This window comes from Macaca nemestrina, chromosome 5 (assembly GCF_043159975.1).
Source record: "Macaca nemestrina isolate mMacNem1 chromosome 5, mMacNem.hap1, whole genome shotgun sequence".
Classification (NCBI taxonomy): Eukaryota; Metazoa; Chordata; class Mammalia; order Primates; family Cercopithecidae; genus Macaca; species Macaca nemestrina.
Window position 1 is genome coordinate 142939797 of NC_092129.1, and position 24470 is coordinate 142964266.

Here is a 24470-nt window from a genome sequence, read left to right on the forward strand (position 1 = left end):
GAGAGAGAATGTAATACATTATCCTTCATGGTTCCCAAGGATTGAGAATGAAATGAACTTAAAATGATACACGTGAGATGCAAAATACTTATACGGTTAGACAACATAAGTGTTTAGGTGTTCATCTTGCCATGAATGGGAGAGGGCACGGGTAACTGCAAATCATCATTAAAACACAACTATAGTGAACTGTCCATTAGCCCAAACCGGTCGAGGCGGGGGCGTGTTTTAACCACAGTTACAGTGCAGCAGGGACTCAAGGACTTGGAATGTGTTTACCTCTTTGGCAGCAGCTGGTTAGAGCTGATTGCCAGAAGGAGCCAAGTCTTGGGGTTGGGCCTCTCAGTAGCAGACAGTCATACTGTTTTGACCCAAGCCACGGAGGGCCCTGCAGCAGGGAGCTGCTGTTTGTTCACTGTGGGATTGCTCTCCCCGGCATCATACCCCACTTTTACCTCCTTCCATCCCCTCTCTCATATCAAGGCTCCACTGGCAAGGTGAGCTCTGTTCTTCAGCAGACCCTGCAAATAAGTTTCCAGAAGCCATTGACAAACCCCTTGTCCCTTGCCTTTCTCAACTAAAGAAGCTAGAAATCTACAATATTCACCATCCTAGACTCCCTGGTAGTTCACGATTGCTATGAGACCCAGTTCTGACTAGTGAGATTGTAATGCAGAAGACAGAGGATGCCTTCCACAAACTCTCTTTAAGAGAAGGTCACATTCATATAACATTCCCCTTGACATTCCCTAATCCTCCTTCCCCATTTCTTCTCTCCTGGAGCATTTAGATGATGCCTGGAGATGCAGCATCCATCTTGCTACCTTGAGAACAAAAGCTACTCTCTTAAGGGCGGTAGGGCGGGAAGCTAAAAGAAACCAAGGCCCTAGATACCATCCTTAAGTGGCTATACCTTCCTCTGATGTTTTGTTAGGTGAGAAAAATAAACCCCTATGTGTTTAAGTTATTATAATTGAGTTTTCTATTCTTTATAGCCAAATATAATCTTACCAACAATACTTTTATCAATCCACCTAAATATAATACTGGATAATTACTGAGCATTGGCTTACAGATATAATTTTTGCATGATGCCTTGCACTTTAGCGTAATTCTTTTTTAGATTTTCTTTTTTTGTTGTTTTTGTTTTTCAAGACAGTCTCACTCTGTCACCAGGCTGCAGTGCAGTGGCACCATCTCAGCTCACTGCAACCTCCACCTCCCAGGTTCAAGCGATTATCCTGCCTCAGCCTCCCGAGTAGCTGGGACTACAGGCATGCGCCAACATGCACAGCTAATATTTGTACTTTTAGTGGAGACAGGGTTTCACCATGTTGGCCAGGATGGTCTTGATCTCTTGACCTGGTGATCTGCCCGCCTCGGCCTCCCAAAGTGCTAGGATTACAGGTGTGAGCAGTGTCTGTGAGAACCTGTCTATGAAATTGATACTGGGTAACTTCATTTCAGGCAAAGTGAGAGAAAGGATAAAATTAAAGATGAGATTGGATAAAAGAGAGAGTCAGAGAATTAGAGATAGGGCCAGACAGAGACTGCAGTGAGCCGTGGTCATGCCACTGCACTCCAGCCAGGGTGACAGAGTGAGACCCTGTCTCAAAAACAAACCAGGCCGGGCAAGGTGGCTCACTCCTGTAATCCCAGCACTTTGGAAGGCAGAGGTGGGCACATCACTTGAGGTCAGGAGCTCAAGACCAGCCTAGCCGACATGATGAAACCCCATCTCTACTAAAAAATAATAATATTAATACAAAATTAGCCAGGCATGGTAGCCCGTGCCTATAATCCCAGCTGCTGGGGAGGCTGAGGCAGGAGAATCACTTGAGCCCAGGAGGCAGAGGTTGCAGTAAGCTGAGATCACACCCCTGCACTCCAGCCTGGGTGACAGAGGGAGACCCCATCTCAAATAAATAAATAAATAAATAAATAAATAAATAAATAAATAAAAACACAAAAAAAGATAGGGCCAGAGACTCAGAGCTGGCAGGTTGGGGACATGACAAGGACAGAAACAGGGGAAGTGAGGCTAAGTAGCCAGCATTCTAGGTCTGGGAGAGGGGAGTCTCTCCATCCTTGCCCAAGTGTTTTGGAGGCAGTGTGTCTCTCTGTCACCCAGGCTGGAGTACAGTGGCGTGACGATAGCATACTACAGCCTCAAACTCCTGAGCTCAAGGGATTTTCCCACCTCAGCCTTCCTAGTAGCTAGGACTACAGGTGCATGCCACTAGGCCTTGCTAATCTTTTTTTTTCTTTTTTTTTTTTTTTTTTTGAGACGGAGTCTGGCTCTGTCGCCCGGGCTGGAGTGCAGTGGCCGGATCTCAGCTCACTGCAAGCTCCGCCCCCCGGGTTTACGCCATTCTCCTGCCTCAGCCTCCCGAGTAGCTGGGACTACAGGCGCCCGCCGCCTCGCCCGGCTAGTTTTTTGTATTTTTTAGTAGAGACGGGGTTTCACCGTGTTCGCCAGGATGGTCTCGATCTCCTGACCTAGTGATCCGCCCGTCTCGGCCTCCCAAAGTGCTGGGATTACAGGCTTGAGCCACCGCGCCCGGCCTAATCTTTTTTTTTTCTTTCTTTCTTTTTTCTTTTTTAGTGAGGGAGTCTTGCTGTTTCCCAAGCTAATCTCAAATTCCTGGTCTCAAGCAATTCTCGAGAGGCCGAAGCTCTGGGATTACAGGTGTGAGCCATTGCGCCTGCCCCCAAGCATTCTTAATTAGGTTCTATTGGGATGAGGAGCAAGTGAAATTCATAAAATATGTGGCTCTCAGTGCTGAGGAGCTGTTTTTGAGGTTGCTGAGCCCTGAAAAGTCCATGAAGTAGTAGGGCTCGAAGATCATCTGATTCACTCCCCACCCCCAGCTCTGTCACTCACAGTGCCCTAATGTAGGAGTCTCTCGTATTCACAAGATCGCCAAGAAAGGGGTTTCATCCTTCTTCACCTGCATATTCTAGGAATGTTCCCGGAACATACAGTGAGGCCCTCTGTAGCACACTACTCATCTGGAAAATTGTACCTGCTTGATGAAGGATTCTCAAATAGCACATTATGGTTGGCCTGGCTTCCAAAGCTCACTATATGCTTCCAAGGCCCAGCCTATCATGGTGAGAAGCAGGCCTCACAAAAGTCACTTGCTCACTCTCCAGGGGTAGAGCTCCTAGTCTGTTACTACATGAACCACAATAGCACTCAGTAAAGACTTTCTGAAGAATGAATGAAGGTCCCATGAATATGTCATCTAATCAATATGTGACTCTCCACAAATAACGTATACCTTTCTCTGATTTACTGTTGTGGACTATAGCAAGTGTTTGAACCAAAGACCTTGGTTAAATCCCCAGCCCTGCCTCTCCTTGCTGCGTGACCTCAACATGGCAGGAAACTTTCTCAAGCTTAGTTTTCGTGGTGATTAACTTCATGTGTCAACTTGGCCGTGCCACAGCGCCCACATATTTGATTAAGCATTATTCTGGATACTTCTGTGAAGGTGGTTTTGGATGAGATTAATATTTAAATTGGTGGACTTCGAGTAAAGCTGATTACCCTCCATAATGTAGGCAGGCCTCATGCAATCAACTGAAATTCTTAGTAGAACAAAGACTGACCCCTACCCCCCAAGAGGGAACTGTGCCAGCAGACTGCCTCAGGACTCCAACTGCAACGCTTCCCTGGGTCTCCAGCCTGCTGGTCTACCCTGCAGATTTTAGACTACCAGGCCTCCATAATTACGTAAGCCAATTCTTTAAAATCAGTCTCTCTCTCTCAATATTCATATACTAAATCCTGTTGGTTGTTTCTCTGCATCTATTAATAGGAGAATCCTAACAGTGTTCTTCAACAACAACATGAGATGAAGATTATTCCACCCTAAAGGATTGTTGTAAAAGTCAAATGAAGCAAAATAAATTGAAAGTCTCTACCTCAATAAGTTCTCCTGAAACTCGGAAGGAAAAGGATGCCTCAAAATTTCAAAGTCTTTTTCATCCCACCACAGATGTGGTCAGTATCAATCTGCTGGCTCTTAGACTCTGTTCATGGAGGTGTCAAACTTTGTTATCAGGTGTGCTGTTAATGCCTAGCAGGCAACTTGTCCTGAACTGGACCCCATTCAGCACAGACACATCACACATCAGGTATTTTGATCATGAGCCTGATCCTGGGGCCTATCCTGCTTCTGTCACTTCTAGTAAGGAGTACAATCTCCATTGTTGAGGACAGGACTCCTGGACTTGTGTTATCTATCTCACTTCCAAGGATACAGCTAAAGAGAGTAAAAGCCCATGGCTGCCACAATTTCTTCCTGAAAGTAAGTACTTATCAATAGGACATGAACTGCATGTCCCAACAACTTGAAGATATTTTAGGTCCTCATTGTCATGTGGTAGAAATGACCCCAGAATACGGCATGAAAAAAACCTGGTTTCTAATTCCAGCTCTGGCTCTTGTAAGTAAGAACATCATTTCACTTCTCTGCAAAATTCAGACTAATAGAAGGATCAATCTCGTGGTACAAGAGTAAGGATTAAATTGCAGAATATTTGTAGCTTACAGATGACCACTGTTCTTATATGCCTTTTCGTCTCTTTGCCCTCTTTCCTACCTCTATACCCACTCCCTCCACCCAACACACACAGCTCCTCTGTTAGTTAATTTTAAGAATGTACTCAGCGTTAATGTACAGGTTTCTGGCGTCCCGCTCTCTGCAAACCTCTTTGCCTAAAGTTAAGAAATCTCCCCTGGCTCAGACATGACCACAGCAAATAGGCAGCAATCACAAAATTGCCCCCATAAAGGCCATCTCCTCCCAAGGAGCAGGATTGCATTTTTGAGAAGCCTTCTCAGGTTGTTTGCAGCAGCTTTGAGGGTCGGCTCTGCTGCCTTTCCTACGTCAAAACCCCAAGTGTTTAACCACAAGACACACAATTCCAGGACATAGTGGCGGCAGCCCTCCACCCCCGCAGAGAGGCAGGCCATGCGTATATCTAATCTGGTATGTGGCTTCCCTCAATGGCCAGCCAGGCAACTGGGACCCACTGCACCACACCTGGCCAAATTGGGAGGGACTATCACACAGTGAGTAGAGTGCCAAAGTGGGTGGGAAATGGGGTGGAATTCTTTTCTGGCCATCCTCCTGCCGGACAATCTGTGATCAGAGCCCAAGGTCCCCAGTCTGCAAAGGCCATTCCTGCTAGTAGCCACCACCATTTTTGTTATTTCTGGAGCCAGGGTACTTGCACTGTCCTGATCACATACAAAACTTCCATTATACCCCGTTTTCAGTAGCTCAAAATCCTTTGAAAAATAAAGCTCAGGGCCAAGTACTCCAGTTAGCTTCAGGGTAAAATTGTATTTTGGAATATTTAAAAGAAATAAGTTTCCCCAGGTGATCTATATTGGGGATGAAGGTGGGTCTCACACACACACACAGACACACACACAGACACATACACATTTTTCTCCATTGAAAAACAGTTCGAGACTGCTTACAATGTTCAGGATGTGTGACTTTGGACTGGCATATAGATATGTGGGCAACTGAGCAAAGACTCAGGGACATCAGGAGAAGCATGACACATTTCATCATTCAGTGGTTTTGTCTTTTAAAGGAAAATAGCTTAAAAATGGTAAAGTGATGATGTTAAGAATCTGTTCTTAATTACCACTCAGTAACTTGGCAGTCTGTTTTATCCCATTCATTTCTTTCAGAAAGTTCTTAGCAACTCGTCTCTTAAGCTGTGTGTACACAATCACACTCACAGATATAAAGAAAAAGAAAACTCACCCTGGTTGCCCTTGGAAAGAGCACAGGACATTTGCACATTTAATTTGTATATATATTCTTCTGTATGCCAAATATTTATAAGCACAGATTTTCACACACTGGGAGGTTTCATCAGTACCCAATAGGCTTGTCTGACTATTGCACGTCTGTGGTTTGGGACCCCAGTGTGGAGACCTTTCTTACTTTCTTTAAAAGAAGAAGTGAAGAAACCCTCCACTAACACTTTTGCTCATTCAGTTCTGCTAGGTGCCAGGCACTTTCCTAAGCCCTGGAGATGCAAGATGAATAAGACGGGGTTCCTCTCCACAAGGAATTCATAGTCTAGTGGAGGGACTACGACATTAAGCTCTGCCACAATCAAGTTTTAAAAAAAGAAAAAACATAAAAACACATGAAACTTCCAGAATTCCCATGATTAGGAGTAGGTGAGGGATAATAACTTGTTGTCTCCCTTAGGCAAGTTTTCTGGATGAAGAATATACCTCTCCTTTCCACTGGTACCTTCCAGGCTAATATTTCCAAAATATCTCCTACAGAATGCTAATCCTTTGAAACAGTTTTCAAAAAAGGTAGAGGAGGGTTCCTCATGGTTAAATAATTTTATAAAATCTTTAGTCTATATGCCCTACTTGTAACTTTGCAGTTCATATTAACATATTGAAGAATTTGAGAATTCCTATAACAAAAGAGATCTGCCTACCTTTGCTTACCACAGTATTTATTCCCCAAAGGTATTTTTCCTAGGTCCCATTTTTCACGTAATATCTATGAATATCCCATAGCTTTAAGAAACAGTGTTTGGTCTGAAAGGGACCAGAAGAAGTCTCTAAAAATAAACACAAGTGTAATAGAATGCCAAACTGGAAGTTTTAATGGGGCAACAAGATACAATAGATAAGAAATTCTAAAATAATGTTTCAGAGTAAGAAGCAGATTTTCAAAAGGAAATATTTGGGAACTGGTTTTATGCCTCCCCAAATCCCTTCCTACAAGGAGTTTATAAAAAGAATGGGAAGTGTGGGGGTCGAGAAAGAATGTTATGAGGCGGATTTCTTTGAGAGAACTGTACTGAATTTTTTCCCCATTCCCACAGTGAGGAGAGCTTCAGGGAGATGACTCAAGGACCTCACTAAGTGCTCCCTAAAGTTCGAAATTATGGACAGTGTTGGACTTCAGCCTGGAAATCTAGAAGACAAGAGACACAGATGGTGAATTGATTTGGTGGTGGATTAAAAAAGAGTAGTTGCTTTGTTGGGAAGGCTGGTACTCCTTGAGCTTGCCAGGACAAGGATTAATGCATGTTTCCTGAGGACCATATGTGGGCCACATGAAGAGAAAGTAAGCCAGAAACTATTTTCAAGATCTTTTCCAAGAGGACTACCTGAAAAAATTATGGGACCATGATGCTGAGACTTAGTGTGAAGTAGACCATTGAAAAACCCAGCCAAGTAAGAAAGAAGCAGCTGAAGGAAGAGAATACACAGCCAATGTCATAGGAGTTTCAATTAGAAGGGCCCAACAGAATAGGCTCTCAAGAACCCACCAAAGACAGGAGAAAGAGTCTAATGAAGCCATTTTACAAGTGTACCAGTCAAGTAACTACTTTCCTATGGAAGGAAGAACTTTTAGCTGCGGCTTAGGTAAGGAGATCAACAAAGCTTATCCCCTACCCCCAAAGCAACTATAAATCTAGATATAATTAACAAAAGCAACCATTTCAGCACTCTGGAAATCAATCAAAGGTGTATAACAATCTGAGAAGTATTTATACTTTAAAAACTGCTAAACTTTGGGTAAGAATAGTGGAACTCTTTGGTGTTCTAGCTTGTGACTGAGTCAAATCATTGGCTGACCACTATAGTAGGCAGACACGAGGATGACCCTTAGAAAGTCAATCTTACAAATAAAAGCTTGAATAAATAAAAGCTTGAATATTAAAAACAAAACTGAGCCGAGACATCATTGTTCACATGCTGCAGGTTTCACTGATTCAGCCAAGACACGTTATAAAACAAGCAAATGAAACAGCAACCTTCGCAGGGAGAAAAATCAGAATCCAAACTTGTTGTAATGGATTATCTAAAATTTCTAGTTTTCAACAAAAGAATTCCAAGACACGCAAATAGTAAAGTGTGATTTATATGCAAAAAAAATTAAATTAGTAGAAACTATCTTGATTGTCCTCAAATGCTGGGTTTAGAAAATAAAGACTTAATAGCAGTTGCTATAAATATGTTTAAAGAACTAAAGAAAGCAATGTTTAAAGAATGAAAACAAAGAGGAACAATAATCAACAAGTAGAGATTCTAAATTAGGACACAGAAATTATTTTAAAAGAAACTAATAAAAATTATGGAGTTGAAAAATCGAGCAAAAATAAAATTTACTAAAGGGTCCCAGTAAAAAATTCAAGATGGCAGAAGACAGACTCATTGAACTTGAGGATGGATCAACAGAAATTACCAATCTGAAGAACAAGGAAGAAAAAATAAAGAAAAATAAACGGGCCATCACAGACCAGACCTGTGGAACAACATAAATTGTGCCAAAATATATGTAATAGGAATCCCAGGAGAGATCAGATAGAAAGAGACAGTGAAAACATTTGAAGACATAGTGGCATACAATTTCCAAAGTTTGATGAAAATCTTTAATCTACTGATCCAAGAAGCTCAACAAACTCTAAGTCGGATTAACAAAAAAATTTACACCTAGACATATCATAAACTCTTGAAAGACAAAGAGAAAATCTTGAAAGAAGCAAAAGAAAAATGATTCATCATGCACAGAAAGCATCAGAATGATTAATGGCTGACTTTTCATCTGAAACATTGGAGGCCAGAAGGCAGAGAAATGACATTCAAAGTGCTGAAAGGAAAATATTGTTAACCAATAATTCTATATCCAGCAACACTGTTCTTCAAAAATTTAGGCAAAATACACCAAAACATAGTTAAAAATGAACATAAAACAAAATGGTACCCCTTAAATTTTTATTTAATACACAAAGCAAGCAGTCATGGAGGAATAGGAGACGTGAGAGAGAGAGAGTAGAGTGGCAAATGTAAATCCAACCATAAAAATAAGTACATTAAATATAAACTGTCTAAAAAACAATTACGAGGCAGACATTTTCAGACTGTATTTTAAAAGCAAGAATCAATTATATGCCACCTGCGAGAAACATATCTTAGGTTCAAAGTCACAAGTAAGTTGAAAGCAAAAGAATAGAAAAAGATGTATAATGCAAACATATCCATAAGAGAACTGAAGTGGCTGTATTATTATCAAACAAAATAGACTTCAAAACTCAAAATAGTTTTAGAGACAAAGAAGGATATTTCGCAATTTAAAAAATGGTCAATACATCAAGAAGATGTAACAACTAACAGAATCCCCAAAATTCATACAGTAAAAACTGACAGAATTGAAAGGAGAAATAGTGAATTCAACAATTGAAGTTAAATTCAATACCTGACTCTAAATAATTGATCAAGGTACTAGACGATAAATCATCAAGGATTTAGAAGACTTGAACAATTCTTCAAGTTGACACAACTAACATTTTGTGTATGTGTGTGTGTGCTCCTGTACACTATGTTTTGACTGTATCCCCTCCAAAATTCAGATGTTACCCAAGTGATAGTATTAAGAGACAAGACATTTAAGAGGTCATTAGTCCATGAGGGATCCTCTCTCATGAAGGGGATTAAGGCCCTTATAAAGGAGACCGTATGCAACATTTGGCTAGCTTGCCCTTCACTTTCTGCCATGTGAAGGCATTTCTCCCTTTTAGTTCTCAGACAATCAAACCTTCTGGTGCCTTGATCTTGGACTTCCCAGCCTTCAAAATTATGAGAAAATAAATTTCTCTTCTTTATAAATTACCTAATCTCAGGAATAGTCACATGCTGCATAATGACATTTCAGTCAGCAATGGACTGCATATATGACAGTGGTCCCATAAAATTATAATACCATAGTTTTACTGTACCCTTTCAATGTTTAGACTTGTTTAGATACACAATAGTTAACATTTTATTACAATTGACTACAGTATTCAATACAGTACCATGCTGTACAGGTTTGTAGCCTAGGAGCAATAGGCTATACCACATAGCATAGGTGTATAGTAGGCTACACCACCTAGGTTTATATAAGTATACTCTAGGGTGTTGGCATAATGGCAAAATCACCCAATGATGCATTTCTCAGAACATATTCTCATCATTAAGTGATGTGTGACTGTTTTCTGTTATAGTAGCACAAACAGATTGATGGGTGTGTGTGTGTGTGTGTGTGTGTGGCCTAGTATATGGTATTTCCTGAAGAATGTTTCAGATGTGCTTGAAAATCATATGTATTCTGTAGCCATTGGATGACTATTTTATCATTATGAAACATCTTTGTCTCTAATACTATTTCTAGTCTAGCACACCTGGAACATTCTTCAGGAGAAAAACCATGTACTAGGTCATAAAACAAGTCTCAATAAATTTTAAAGGATTTGAATCATAAACTGACCACAAAGTAATTAAATTATAAAACAACAACAAAAGGAAATTTGGGAAATCTTCAATTATTTGGAAATTAAACATGCACTTCTAAATGTTCATGGATTAAAACACTCAATATTGTTACAATGCCATTTCTCCCCAGATTGATCTATAGACTCAGTGCACATCCTATAAAAATCTCACTAGGGTTTTTTGGTTGTTTTTGTGTTTTGGCAAAGAAAGAATTAGCAAACTTATTGAAAATTTATGTAGAAATGCAAATGATATAGAATAAGGAAAATGAATTTGAAAATAAGGGACAAACTTGGAAGATTTGATAACTTACTATAAAGCCACAATAATCAAGACAGTGTGGTGTTTTTCATATAAGAATGGGCATATAGAATCTACACATGATCTATATTATAGATCACTGGAATAGAATTAAAAGTTTAGAAATAAAACTTTACATTTCTGTATAATTGATTTTTGACAGTTCCATTGGAAAATGATAGTTTTTCAACAAAGAGTTCTGAAACTATTGGAAACCCACATAAAAAATTAGATCATAGTCTTAAATGAAAGAACTAAAACTATAAAACTTCTTAGGATAAAAACAGGAGAAAAATCTTTGTGACCTTGGACTTAGCAAAGAATTCTTAGATGTGACACTAAAAGCACAATTCATAAAAGAAAAAATAAACTAGACTTCATCAAAATTTAAAATTTTTCCATTTCATGAGACACTGAAAATGGAAAGACAATAAAAATAAAAAGGCAAGCCATATATGGATAAAATATTTTCAAATTATTTATCTGATAAAAGACTTGTATCCAGAAAATAAAAAGAACTCTTACAACTCAATAAGAAGACAAATAAGAAGACAATTAAATTTTACCCAATTTAAAAATGGGTAAAAGATTTGAATAGACATTTCACCAGAAATGTTACACAAATGGCTAATAAATATATGACGAGATCCTCAACATCATTATCAGGGAAATGCAAACTAAAACCACAGTAAGATACTTCTACACACCCACTAGAATGACTGCAATAAAAAGACAGACAATAATAAGTGTTGGTAAGGATATGGAGAAACTGGAACCTTCATACATTGCTAATGAAAATATAAAAACAGTTTGGATGTTTCTTAAAATCTTAAATACAAACTTATCATTTAACCCAGAAATTCCTCGTCTAGGAACAAACCCAAGAGGAATCAAAAGAGATATCCGCTCAAAAATATGTATGTGAATGTTCCTTAGAGCACTGTTCATAATAGCCAAAAACTGAAAATAATCTAAGGGTCCATCAACTGGTGAAGGAACAAATAAGACATGGTATATCCATATAATAGAACACTATTTAGCAATAAAAAGCAAAGTTCTGGTTAATTTTGTAGAGACAGGGTTTTGCCATATTGCCCAGGCTAGTCTCCTGAGCTCATGTGATTCATCCACCTTGACCTCCCTAAGTGCTGAGATTACAGGTTTGAATCACTGCACCTAGCTAGACATGGTCTATTGATGTTTGGTGAGCAGTACTAAGTTCCTGGAACAGAAAGGTGAAAAGTCTACAAGGCTGTATAATACAGTGATTAAGACTAGGAATTCTAAAGTCAGACTGCAATAATACCTAGACTGAAATGTAAGTCCCATCCTTTTTAAGATGTGTTAGTTGGGCAAGTCACTTATAACTTAACCTCTCCAAGAGGGGATAATAAAATTTATTTATTAATTATAACCACTAATAGGTGTAATAGTTATCTAACAGTTATACCGACCTTATAAGATTGGTGTAAATATCGAACGAGTCAGCCAGGCATGGTGGCTCACACCTGTAATCCTAGCACTTTGGGAGGCCGAGGTGGGTGGATCACTTGAGGTCAGGAGTTTGAGACCAGCCTGGCCAACATGGTGAAACCTCATCTCTACTAAAAATACAAAAAATTAGCCAGGCATGGTGGTGGGTACCTGTAATCCTACCTACTTGGGAGGCTGAGGCAAGAGAATCACTTGAACCAGGGAGGCAGAGGTTGCAGTGAGCCTAGATCATGCCACTGCACTCCAGCCTGGGCAACAGAGCGAGACTCCATCTCAATAAAAAAAGGAAAAGAAAAGAAAAGATCAAATGAGTTACATATGTAAGAAAGAGCCAAGGCACAAAGTAGGGACTCAACAAATGATTCGCTTTTCTTACAGATGACCAAAATACAGATGTTACTGGATTTGGATAGGAAGAGATTGTGCTTTAGCTCGTGAGAGGACTGTCGATTCAATATGGAAGTTGGACTCTATATGCCTCTGACTTGAGGTACAGCAGGAGAGGAGCGAACCTAGGATGTATTTAAGTGACCGCTCTGCCATTTCAATCTGTGAGACCTGGGACAAGTCATGTACCATCTCTGGGCCTCTGTTATCTCAGGTGTAAAACAATAGGGCTGATCTCCATGATTTCCTGGGCCTCTCCCATCTCTGAAGTCTAAGACTGTGTGTTGACTCTGAACAGCCATTTGATGTGTGTCCCTCCCTCCCTGCAGCCATGAGAGCTCACCTATAATCCCTGCAGAGAGAGCATCAGCCAAGTCCTTGCAGCTTTTTGCACCAGAAGTGGGTCCAGCAAAGACCTGAAAGGGGTTTTTAGTGTTTAGTAAAGCTCTGGCAATAGCTCCCACACATGCAACTAAACTATTTTAAGCCCTGGCCTTTTGAAGAGTGGGTGGATTTTAAGACAAACTGACTAATGAGGTATATGTTAGCATTGCCACAAAAGCAAAACAGTCAGATTTCCCAACACAATGCCAAGTTTGGACTTGGAATTTGGAGGATTTGATGGGAAGCTCGGTGGTCATTCCATTTCTCACGCCCTACAGTCTTGGCTTTCTAGCCAACCAGCATCTCATCAAGCCCAGTAAGGGGAACCTCCAGGAGGGTCCCCATCGGGCATGTAGGGGTGGGGACAGTGATAGTCCCTCCTTTTACTCTCCAGGCCCTAAGTTAAGAGCAAAGACACCACAGACACTTAAACAATTAGGGAATAATTTAAAACAAATGTGTACTGGAGTCCACACAGTGCACAGGAGAATTGGTTTAATGTGCAGTGAAGCAAGAGTCTTCCTAATGCTGCTGCTTTCACTGGGAAAAAGAGACTCCTTCCTGCACTGAACACCCAGATCTGGATAAATTCTCCCCCGTCCTCCTGCCACCAAACACACACAGGCGCCTTATTATTTTATTTGCTGTCCCAAAGCAGCCTCTAGCCCAGTGGAACTGCCTTTGAACATAAATTCCTTGGTGCACCAGCTAAGTAAGTTTTGGCTGCATATAGCAAAAGATCCAAAATAACAGTAGCATAAATAAAATAGTCGAGTGCTTTTTGTTCAAATACAAGAAGTCCGTGGGTAGAGATGCCAAGGCTGTGGCATATAGGGTGTGAGAATGTACCAGGAGTAGCCAGGGAAGAAGCCACCCTGTTGGACCCTCCAGGGACATGACTCTGCCCTCATGTAAGCAAGGAGGAGGGCATCTGCCCTAATCCACCTGTTGGCTTCCTTATTGGGCATGTGTCATTTTTCATTCATTCAACCTACGAAATATTTCCTGAGCCCCGAGCAACCACTGTGTGCCAAGCACTGTGCTAGGGTATAGTGTGACAAGGCAACTAAGGTCACACTCTCGTGAAGTCCGCAATCTAGTGGGGAAGATAGAAAAGAAATAAACAAATGAAATTAAAATTATAGTTAAGTGGTATGTGGGAAACAGCCACACTGCTGTGATAGAGAATAGCAGGGGTGACCTACTTTACACAGGGTGGTAAGGACACAGCTGAAATTCCACAGACAAGGGAGGGGAAAGACAAACATGGAGAACATGGAGAAGGTCTCAGGGCCAGCCAGGATTCCCAAGCAGCAGATAGAAATGCTGGCAGACCTTCTGAGCGTGGCTGCGGCCAATCCAGTGGCCGCCAGCCACACTGTGCAAGGACCAGATGAACTGAAGTAAATGCACATGGCACCTGTGCCAGGCCCTGCACAATTCTGCTAAACCTGTGTGGCAGAGAGGTGAGGAGGCCTATTTAATGCAACTGAGGATCACTCAGGAGAGCTAGAGTGACTGGTGTCTGCTTCAGATCAAATGGCAAGAAAGAAGCAAAGCTGAGATTTGAAGTCAGGTCCTTGAAAACCAAGTGCAGGCCCTTTGTACACAGAGCAGCTCGACTGAGAAGAGAAAGCTGACCTATTTGTGGAGCATCCATTGGAGTTAGGGAGTTCAGGACACCCGCCTGGCCTGAAAAACTCAGTGCCCATGGAGAAACAACAGTCCTACAGGGGCCACAACGGCCGCAAAAGGATCGCATTACACTCCCCAGACCTAATTGCTTTACAGACTAAACAGCACAATTTACAGTCCGCTCTGGGATAATGACGTCTCCCCCTCCAGTTCCGCTCTGTTCCGAGGGATTCCAGCATTTTCCTCAGAGACATTAGACAGAGGCCTGCATGACTGAGGATCTCTATACTCAAAGGCAACCATTGTGAAAGACCCCAAGGAGGGGCCTGTCCGGAGGAAGAGGAGCTAAGCGCTGCTGCAGGCTCGAGCTCAACTGAGGGGCCGCCCCAGATAAATCTCGCCAGAGCTCATCTGGAAAGGACATGATGACATGGAGGTCAACCAGAAAGCCGACAAATTAACTGCCTCGTGCTCTTTCAAGTCTTTAAATAATCAAATAATTCAAATCAAGGTGGACAGTCTTAATCCCCAGAAATAGCTGGCTTTATAAATCACCCACAGAAAACTATTTCTTTATTTCCCCCAAGTCTCCCTTTTTAGTAGAAAGTAGTTATTTCTGAAAGATTAAAAGTAAGCCTTTCCAAACAAGTCAGATTGTCTTTCTGTGGTCATCACTTTAAAAACTAACACCTGAACCTCATAAAGGGTTCCTCCCTTTTTCTACAGGGTAGCATCTTCATCCATTTCTACGCCATGCCCTTTCGTGATAACCAGAAGGTCACATGTTCTGAGTGCCATGACCTGATGTGTAGGATGTCCAGGTGAGCATTCTTATTGTTCTTATCTAAATGTGTCCCCCAATGTGTGTGTGAGAGAATCAACAAAGTCACTCCCAGCCGGCTTCCCAGTTCTCTTTATTCCCCACATTTTTCCCCTGATTTCTTTTTGAAGCTAACAAAAAGTAAACACATGCTGGAAAAAGTTGGCGGCATAAATAAAAAAAAATGAGTTGAAGCTAAGCTAGTACCACATTTATCTACTCATGGAGTTTTCATCAGTTGTTCAGTGGTCTGCATTTCCATTCAGGTTGAGCGTGCAACTATCATTGGCCTTATAATCAGGTCAGATCACAGCCACTTAGAGGGCCAGAGCTCTGTCCACTTTATTCTCAACCTTAAGTGTCCCTGGGGCACCTTTCCACTTTGCTGCAGTAGTGAGTCCATGGCAGAAATAATTCTGCTGGTTTGGTTTTATGAAACTTCTCAGGCTATCCACATATCTGTAGCAGCAGCCAACATCAGACAGTAATGTGACTAGAAGGCAGACTCAGAAGGGTGACATGCCTAGGTATGAATCTCTTTGCTATGCCTTAGTAGCCACGTGGTTATGATCAAGTTACCTAACTAACCTCTCTGTGCCTCCATTTCCTCCTCTGCAAAATGGAAATGATAGAAATGATGACAACACAATTCTTATGCACCACAGAGCATGGTACACAAAACACTAGCTGCGTCGTTATAATAATTATTATCATCATCATTATCATCAATGTAAACAAGCCTGGAATGAATATCACTGAAGTATGCTCTTTAATAAAAATGGATTTCTTCATTCAACAAAATCACATATCCATAAATCACTGATATATTGTTTTCTACCTTTTCATCTGATAAACCCAGAAAATAAATAAACTCACACATATAAATGAAACACCTCTGTAAACATGACAGTGGGAGGGAACAGTGGTATGAATAATCCTACCTGGCAGATAATTGAATATTTCTGCCAGGTAGGATTTGAATATTCAGCATGTGCAATACCTGCTGTGTAGACAGACCCAGACATTCCTTGCTGGTCTCTACAGTAGGATTAAGGGTGTGGCTCCAAAGCTCAGGGCAGTGTGAATAGGAGCTGGGCTCCTGTCGGTCCTGCTTCTGCCTCAGCGAGGGCACTTCTAGGACAGACCACCAGCCCTTCAGGCCCTAACTGAGGGGGTGGGAGGATGGGATGTTCACGTCAGAGTCTGAGGGATCAGTTCCAAACCCAAGACCCAGAGCCTGGGCAGCCAGAAACGCCAGGTCAGAGACAAGAATCCAGTTAGGGGAACTGGATCATGGCTGTGATCTGACCTCAATATAAGGCTGAGACAATGTCGAGGCTCCCAGATGTTCCCCTGGGTGCCCTTTCCACCCTTCCTCTGCACACCTGCTACCTGTGTGGGTGTGACTTCAGTTGCCTGCTTCTGCACTTCCTCTTTGGAGGCTTGTCTTCTGGCTACTGAAGCCACTTTGGCCTCTCACACAAGAGCTGGAAGGTCTGCTTCTGGCCCTCTCCTCACCCTCAAAAGCCCTTAACCCATGACTGTGGGGTGGGGAACATAGAAGTTTGGATCATTGGCCTCGGGTTGCAAGTTCTGAGGCAGGGCCCAGGCTGAATGCTGCCCCTGCTGGACCTGCACCTGTGTTGGCTTCTTGCTTCTCTTCCCCTACTTCCCTGCCCAGCCTCCCACTCCCTTATGGTATCCCCAGGAGTAATTTCTCTTTTTTTTTTTTCTTTTTTTGAGATGGAGTCTCACTCTGTTGCCCAGGCTGGAGTGTGGTGGCCCAATCTCGGCTCACTGCAACCTCCACCTCCTGGGTTCAAGAGATTCTCCTGCCTCAGCCTCCCAAGTAGCTGGGCTCACAGGCACACACCACCATGCCTGGCTAATTTTTGTATTTTTAGTAGGGATGGGGTTTCACCATGTTGGCCAGGCTGGTCTGGACTCCTGGCCTCAAGTGATCCGCTCGCCTCGGCCTCCCAAAGTACTGAGATTACAGGTGTGAGCCACCATGCCCAGCCCATAATTTCTCAATAAATTACTCATACATAAGTTCTCAGGTCCGCTCCTGGGGAACTCTACCTAAGACGTGGGTCAAGGCCAGAGCCTAGAGCCTGCGAAGCTTCTGAACTCACCCCCAATATTCTTTTCCTTTTAACAAGATACAGAATCCACATTTCCCTTTCTACTTGTCTTTTGGAATTTGATCCCTTTTAGATAAACCAAGTCTCTTTCTTGCGTTTTCCCCATTCTGATCCTTGGCTTTTATTCTTTCTCAAACCTGTAGCACACAACAGTGGCACGTGAGGTCCTGGGGCTGAGTGCGCCATCTCCCAAGTGGTCAGACAAACCTCCTGATTCCACGCCAGTGGGTGGAGCTGCTGCAGATGAGGCAGTGGGGCCCAGTCTCGCCAGCAGTACCCCTTTACACACTTTCTGTGATTGGTAGTTCAGCTCTGGCCATCATTCTGCATCCATAGTTTAGCCTGATCAAATCATGGGTGAGAGCCCTTTCGGCATTGGGACTCCTGATTGGCCCACAACTTGTTCCCTCACTCTAAGCTCCTCAGCAAGGTGCCTTGGTGTATATCCAGGACCCATACCGAGGCCCTTGGAGATAAAGCCCTGTTGAGTTCCCCACCGACCCTCCTTGCTGATGAGACCTTTGGAGAAGACAAGTAAGGAGGCCAGGGAAGTCCTCATCCTTGTGTTCTCTCTAGTCTCTCATCTGTGTGTAGAGGGTAAACTGGGAATCCAAGCTTGGGAGAGATGACAGAATTCAGCAGCTCCCACATCAGGATGAAGCAAGTGTTGTATCTCTTGGAAACCTAAGTGAGCAGTGAGGAACTGGGAAGGATACACACTGGGAGAAAAGGAGAAACTTGGCAGGGGCTCTGGCAGCCAGGTCCAATGTCATAAAGAAGTCCCAGCAAGTCCTAAGTAGCCATAAATAGCCAATCAACACTTATGAACAGGACTGAATGGCATTATGATGTTATGAGTTGATATAATTTTAGCCATAAACAAAGAAACCTATTCTTTACTCAAAATGTGCAGTCTTATTATAGAAGAGGTAGGGTTCTTGTTGGTTGGTTGGTTGATTGGTTGGTTGGTTGGTTGATTGGTTGATTGGTTGGTTGGTTGGTTTTGTTTTAGCTTTCTTGAAATACTGAAAACAGCTCGTCACTTTTGGTGGACACTTAGAGCCTGGAAACCTTAGGCAAAAGGCAGGGGTTTCAAGAGTTGTTGCCATCCATGATGATGTCTCCAATGGGGGGCTTGAGGCAGGTCAAAATAGAGCTGGCTGCACTGATTTTCCCTAAGATACCTCCAACTCCAACCACTTACAGACCCCTGCTAAAATATGGGCTATTGTGAGGGTGGTGAGAAAGCCTAAAGGTAGCCTTCGGGAATCAGGGCCAGTCTACTCCTCTTTTGGTTTCTGACGGTTCAGACAGGCAAAAGGGTGGACTGCACTAGAGTCAGAAACAAATGTTTCCCCTGTGACCCTGGACTCACCCAGAGGGAGCAGGCCATTCCCCAACTCCCCAGCTGCATATTTGCTCTGGTGTGTCTCTCTGCAAAAAGGAGACAAATAAACATCAGCAAACCTCTCTTGTGGGCAGGCTAAGAGGCTCATTCCAAAATATCACAGGGAAGCAATAGTTAGGAGTCCTCTCTCATATGTCCCAGTGTCCATACATGGCGCTTCTGTAGACAACAGAATGTGTCTGGAATCTCCAGACAGCAGACTCGGCTGGGCAGTTTTGGGTTGGGATATTTGGCTGCAACACCAATGGCTTCCCTCCATTGTACACTACTTGTTTCTTTTTATCTTGCTCCTAACTTTTTATGGGAGTCTGCATGTAAGGCCAAAGTTATAATGCCAGCAAGCACACAGTGTATCCATGGGGAAATCATTATTCTTGTGTGTTTGAAGCGCTTGTTTGAGCCATCTTTAAATTATTTCTTTGGAAATAGGTCTGGCTTAAATGTGTTTATCCCTTTGCCTTTGTTAGTCCTTGTTTGCATTCACTGGGCATTAGTAACAGATGAGCACAGTCATATTAAGGTATTTAGCTCTTTGAGGCAGTGTCATTGCTTTCACATTTCTAGCCCAGATAAGATCAACAAGAACCAGGGAAGGATGCTGTGGCTAGAAGCCCAGGAAAAGTGAAGTCGGGTTTGACTGAAGATAGACAAATCACTATGGAGAAGCTTGAGGGTGTATCGTCATTTATATAACTGAGTGTATGTGTGTGTAGACATGTATTCATTGTTAATATTAAAGTATATTAATACACACACCTTTTTTCTTTCTGAAATACGGGAGATATTGTGGGAGTCCCAAATCAGAAGTGAGGAAATGAAGGGATAATAAATAAGATGCTCAGAAACTTCAAATAAAAGCAGTATGGAAGTTCCAATGTGGGCCTTCTCTAGTCCCTTTGTGAGCCTGAATAAGCCACCTTGCTTCTCTGAATAGTGGAAAACGTGGACCAGAACGAAGAGGTCCCCTGCCCCCACAATTTGGATTTCCCATGGTTCTAAAGTACAGAGGGGTTAATGGTGAAAAGAATCCCTAGGTTGGCCAGGCACATCGGTTCTCCTGGAATCAGAAGGTGTGCTTCAAGTGGGAAATGGAGAGGCAGGTGGTATGACATCATAGTTAATAATGTGGGTTCTGGAGCTCGACAGCAGGGGTTCGAATCCAGACTCTGCTACTTCCTAGCTATGCAATTTTCGGCCAGTTTTTAACTTCTCTATGCCTTTATATCCTCATCTGTAAATTGGAACTGATAGTGATAGTGATAGTGACCTCAGAGGGCTTAAAGGAGGAATAAGTAAGTTAATTTGCATAATGCATCTATAATTCTACCTGCTCATGTAGTAAGTGCTCAGTGGATACATTTTTTTTTTTTTTTTTTTAGACAGAGTCTCACTCCGTCACCGAGGCTGGAGTGCAGTTGTACTATCTTGGCTCTCTGCAACCTCCACTTCCTGGGTTCAAGCGATTCTCATGCCTCAGCCTCTCAAGTAGCTAGTACTACATACATGCACCACCACATCCAGCTAATTTTTGTAGTTTTAGTAGAGACAGGGTTTCACCATGTTGGCCAGAATGGTCTCAAACCCTGGCCTCAAATGATCTGCCCACCTTGGCCTCCCAAAGTGCTGTGATCACAGGCATGAGCCACTGTGCCTGGCACACCTGGTCACAGTGGATACTTTTTATGTAAGTATATATCCATACTTACATTTATGTGTGTATGTATACATATATCACTCTGGTGCAGTCTGAAGATCTATCAGTGAGTGTGGCAGAGGGTGCCAGATCCCTCACAATAGCCTTTCTCCTTTAGGGAAAAAATTCTTTCCCACAAAGGTAGGATTCGAAGCTCGGCAAGAAGATTCCAGAGCCTGGACTGCAGGGGTGTGAGGTGAGTTAATAGGCTATAAGGTTAGGAAGGCTAGTTTGGGGTCAAAGTATGAAGGACAAGTCTTCTCTGTGTCCTACAGATACCAAGGAAGCTGGGGAGCTTTAGAACAGGGGCGTGGCTCGATCCAGAACACTTAGGAAGGTCCAGAGTAGGGTGGAGGGTGGTGACCAGAGGCTGTGGCAGGAAAGCTGATGAGGAGCTGTTTCCATCCTCTAAGTGAGTGATGAGGGAGACCCGGCTAAGCGAGGTGACAGTGACAGTGAGGATGCCGATGAGGGTGTGATCAAAGCACTAGGGGATTCAGAGTGCTCTGAATTCCCTAACCTCATGCCAATGACCAAGGTAGGGAATGAAGCAGGGGAGGCAGTTCTGAAGAGGAGAACATGGCAAAATCAGTTTGGGATATTTAATGAGACACAGTCAGTGGTTATTAAAAGGAGAGTCTGTTGCTCAGAAGAGCAATCCAGGCTGAACATAAAAATTGAGAGTGGAGGGAGGCATATTCATTAAGGCGGAGACCAAAGCCCTGGGAAGCCTCACAGAACAGAAGAGAGCATGGCGGGAATCCAGAATGCAAGGCCTTCTGCCCATCTTCCAGTACATCCAAGAGACCAACACTGGGAACTTCATTAGCTCCCAGATTTTCACAGTGTCCTAGTACGCTCTGCGGCTTCCTCTGAACCAAGCATGAGGACTGCCATCTAGTGCCATCTGCCATCTGCCATCTATCATCCTGGCTCCCTTAAAAAGCCCTCCTAGTCCCTGGACTAGGATTCTATTACCAACCACTGACCACACTGCCCAGCCCTCCCTGTGATCTCCGTCTGTGGTGGGCAGCCTCCCTCTGCTCAATTCTCATTCCCAGATGAGCCGGAGACTCAGAAGAGACTAGACTGGGGAAGACTCTTTGCCTTGATCTTCCAGCCACAGGAGAGGCCCCCTTGTGCTGCACACAGATGCAGCCAGCTGTGCCTAATGGTATCTGAGATCCAGGGAGGAGAGGAGGTCCTTCAGCACTCCTGGTGTTCTGTGTTCCTGTCAACTGAATCTCTACAAGGACAGTTCTCAGCAAAGAAGTTTAATACAGCAATTGCTGTTACATTTTTACATCCAACCCAGTTCCCCTCGTTTCCAATTTCTGTTTCTTTATCTGTCTTTTAACTCAAGGGTGGTGGGGAATTGGGGTTGGAGGGAGTACATGGGTTGGGAGGATTGTTAAGAGCACTGAAGATGTATTCCAAGATAAATTTTTTTAGGTGGGAGAGGCCTGGAAAGGTTAAAACCTAACTGAGTTCTAAAACACGAGATGGATTTTCTTAGGTTGCTCCATCATCTCTAGTGACAGGCTGTGTTCTCCTGCATCCCAGAAAGGCCAGTGAGCAGCACCTTCACAATCCATCAGTCTTTGAGGTGCTTTTATGTGGAGCTGCCCTCCCTCTCCCTCTACAGTAAGAGCATAACAAAAGAGAAGGCTTCAAAGTACAGCAAGAACTATTTGGGTCAGACATAAGAAAGAACTTCTTGGCAGTGAGAACCATTGGGAGAAAATACTAGAAACTATTTCTCTGAGGTAGTTTAGATGTAGTTTCATTGGAAAGCAAAAAAACGAATAAGGCGGGAGTTTCTTTCCCGACCTAGTAATGCATACCCAAGAAGAAAGTTAAATATCCCTGAATTCCGGGGAAAAATTAGTTGATGTGGCAGCATGATGAAATGGCGTGGGTTTTGGAGTCCAACAAACATAATGTTACATCCAACTTCAGCACTTGTTAACTGGGTGGCTTTGCCTAAGTGGAAATAACCCCATCAAGCCTGGATTAATAAGCATCAAAGTGAACTGACAGGATTATTTTACCTACTAGAGAAAACATATGTAAAGCAATCCACACATAGTAGGTACTCAATTTTTTTAAACTTAGACTGGGTTTTCCATTTATTTCTCCCTTTCTCTGCACATAATAAAGCCCTAAAGCACTTAGATCTGGTTTCTATTACAGTTGAAAATGCATTCAGATCTGACTGGGAGTGAGCACAGATTCTCAGGGTGAAAAACAAACTCCATTGTCTGCTTGTTTATAATTAGTGACATATAAGCCATTACATCGAGGACTGGCTGTGACTGGTGAGGGAAACAAAGCTGTGGCACTTCTCCAAAGCCGCTGTGAAGTGTCTAGTTTGTGCTCCGGTTTAAGCTGCAGAGTCTTTATGACACCAACATCCATGGCTTACTGTCACGGGAGCGTGGTCCAGATCCCAGTGAAAATGCCCAAATGACCCATGGGGAACATAATGAGGGAGAATTTCACATCAAAGTAAAGTTAAAGGCAATCCTTCATGTTTTCATTATGTCTCCAGTGTTTACCATATTGCTTCTCTTATACACAACTTCCATTCCCTCTCTTGGCCCAGAAGCAGATTTTTTAAACTCTCTGTCCTGGAGGCCTCTCAACAGCCAAGGTAATGATGTTGCTGTTGTGTTTGTGAACTCAAGGGAACAAGAATGGCAGGACAGCAACTCCTGATAAAGTGTTGTATTTGATGAACAAAATGGACCTACCACCTTCAGGTCTTTCCAGAGCAGCATGGATCCATTTGTACCATCTCGTCTGCACCATCACTGGAACTCTGTGTCAGATGGATGACTGGCAGGGTGGGCATCCTTTGTGATCATGGATAGATGGGGTAAGCAGTCTTCACAGACCAAGACCCTTCAGCCACACACCCCGTGCAGCAATGTGCCTAGCTAACCGCTTGGTACGTATGTCTATGAGTGAATTCTTGGGACCATTTTGAGTACTAAGTGTCATGTCTTTGTAATTTTTGCTCTTGTCCTGTTCTAGAAGGATCTTAGAAATCTCAAAGATGAAAGCAGCCAGATTCTTCTCTTAGATCACAGACTCCAAACACAAAAATCTCCAGTTGGTATTAAAATTTCCCCTATCAGTTAAAAATGAAATGGGATGAAGAATGGATCTGGAGGGCCAAATGGAAGCCATCTATCACAGCCACTGAACAGAAATATGTTCTACCACCACCTGTCTGGTGCTTGGTAATCTTTCTACGTAGTGGATTAAATGAACCCCCTGAGGTTTGGTCTGTTACACGGCTCACTCTATTGGTCTCGGGAAATGGGTCAGAAAGAACCTCATCCATCATAAGATAATTAACACCACAATCAGGAAGTTTTCTTAGTTTTCAGTGAACTTCTTAACATGACCCAATTTGGATATCTGATTACCGAAGACTAAGCCAAATGTCAGCATTAAAATTTGGTGTCATGTTTATGCATTTATTGTAAAGGTAGTGCCTGACCTGTGTTTGAATTTGCCATTGAAAGATCAGGTCTGATATTTCATGTGCAGTAGGAGGTTCATGGGACCTGAATCACTGTAATGAAGTAAAAAGCCACTAAACAGTTCCCTGGTGACTTGAGTTAATCAGATTTTGCCAAAGATTTTGCCACACTGTGGAAAAGAACTTGCATATGGGAGACTTTGGCTTGTTGCCTCTACATTTTGTCTCTTTCTCCTTTGAACCAAAGTATTTCCTACAGGGTACTTTTTAAAACTGACCATTTAATTTGGGGAAACAACTTTTTGTATAAAGGGAAAACTCAACTTCATGTGTTTTCCTCCAGCTCCCCTGACTTTTTGAGATTATGTATTTTGCTGTTGGGAGCTTTTCCCTC